Raw genomic sequence first — 2,419 nt, 5'->3', positions numbered from 1 at the left:
TATACATATACGTGTACATATACATCTCTCTCTCTCTTTCTTTCTCTCTCTCTGAAAGTATCTGTCATTACAGTATCGAAATGTGATTGTTTCAGTTAGTAGAATAGTTTCATTTTTAAAGTGAAAGTATTTGACAAGTGTTTTTGTTTCACTTTTGACACGTAATACTTAAATAGTGGAAGAGATATTATGTTGCCGTGTGCTCGAACTCTGCAAGAAGTTAAAAATTTATTTTGACTAAAACACAACTGGAACCCTAAGTAAGGCATGTGTAAAATTTGAATGAAATTGGTTGCGTAGTTCTCGAGTTTTAGGGATTCACACACACAGACAGACAGACAGACACATATTCTCATTTTTATATATATAGATATATTTGCAAAAGGGTCAAGCATGTTTCCTGTGATAGTAATGCTAGAAAGTAACCTTTTCTTTCCACCAATAGTTTCAAGGAGAAGATGCTTCAAGTGAGTTTCTTTGTAATTAACTGGCACCTAACACTAGAATTTTGTCTACCAAATACAAACTATCAAAAGTACAAGGTGAAATGCAGGAATAAATAACAATTCATTACCTGATGTTCGTACCCTCACGCACCACTGAAAATAGAAGAGAAAACAGTTTGTCATCATTAAATTATTTTTAAAAAATACATAACTTCAAATATTTTCTTTTATAAAGCAAAATTTACATTTAACAATTGGTACAGTAAAATGAAAAGTTTACCTAACAGTTTAAGGTTGACATCATTAACCCTTTAGCATTTTAAACCAACTTATCTGGCCAAAATATTTTACCTGTTTTATGTTCAAACTGGCCAGATCTGGCCTCCGACATCTACCCTAAAATGTTATTCTAAAAATTAAGTCACATCATTGAAATCTCAAAGCTACAAGATAATGCTTGATTAATTCAAAACAATGTGAATAAATAAACATTATATTGGACAGAGTAATCTGAATGCGAAAGGATTAAATTAGATTCTTCTCTAAATACCAATAACCTAAACACAAACACATATAAACCCTCAAGGCTTTCACTCACAAACTTTAGCTTCATACTCTCCTGTGTAGTAAGGCAGAAACAGATGCTCTTTCTGCCCTTCCAACCATTGTCTAATATAACATCAAGTACCAGCCAAATGATGGTACACGTTTTCAGCTGAGTAGACTAGAGTAATGTGAAATGAAGTGTCTTAATGAGTGACACAATGAACAACACAGTCCAAGAATTGAACCTATGACCTTTTATCATAGTGAGCTGAACACTCCTAACCACTAAGCCATGCACCTTCATATATATATTTACTCTTTTACTCTTTTACTTGTTTCAGTCATTTGACTGTGGCCATGCTGGAGCACCGCCTTTAGTCGAGCAAATCGACACCAGAACTTATTCTTTGTAAGCCTAGTACTTATTCTATCGTTCTCTTTTGCCGAACCGCTATGTTACGGGGACGTAAACACACCAGCATCGGTTGTCAAGCGACACACAGACACATAAACACACACACACACATGCACATATACATACATATATACAACGGGCTTCTTTCAGTTTCCGTCTACCAAATCCACTCACAAGGCTTTGGTCAGCCCGAGACTATAGTAGAAGACACTTGCCTAAGGTGCCACGCAGTGGTACTGAACCCGGAACCATGTGGTTGGCAAGCAAGCTACTTACCACACAGCCACTGTTACGCCTATATATATATATATATATATATATATATATATATATATATATATATATATATGTGTGTGTGTGTGTGTGTGTCAGTGGCACATAAAAAGCACCATCCGAACATGATCAATGCTAGGTCCGCCTAACTGGCTTCCGTGCCAGTGGCATGCAACAAGCACCAACCGATCGTGACCAATGCCAGTGGCACATAAAAAGCACTATCCGAATGTGATCAATGCCAAGCCTGCCTCAGTGGCTCCTGTGCTGGTGGCACATAAAAAGCATTTATTCGACTCTTGGAGTAGTTGGCATTAGGAAGAGCATCCAGCTGTAGAAACATTGCCAGATCAGATTGGAGCTAAACCATCCAACCCATGCCAGCATGGAAAACAGACATTAAACGACGATGATGAATTTGATCTTTTGCAAAGAGTTTCATGAGGCCAAGAAACCTGTTGGATAAGTAGCCAAAGCATTACAACTTGTTCGTCATCTGAAACATCATGACGGAAACATCCACATCTTTGTGGATGAAAATAAGTGCATGATAGATGAAGTTGTAAACTGTCAAAACTCATGAGTGATAGCATACAACCCTTCCAAAGTTCCTTCAGCTATGCATAGCAAGAATCCAGCTTCCATTATGGTCTTTGAAGCTGTTGCAAGTGATGGGAAATTGATGCCTCCTCATTTTATTGAAGCAGTTCTTAAAATCAACACAGCAGAGTATCTCAGA

This window comes from Octopus bimaculoides, chromosome 16 (assembly GCF_001194135.2).
Source record: "Octopus bimaculoides isolate UCB-OBI-ISO-001 chromosome 16, ASM119413v2, whole genome shotgun sequence".
Lineage (NCBI taxonomy): Eukaryota > Metazoa > Mollusca > Cephalopoda > Octopoda > Octopodidae > Octopus > Octopus bimaculoides.
Note: the sequence above shows the minus strand (reverse complement) of the source record.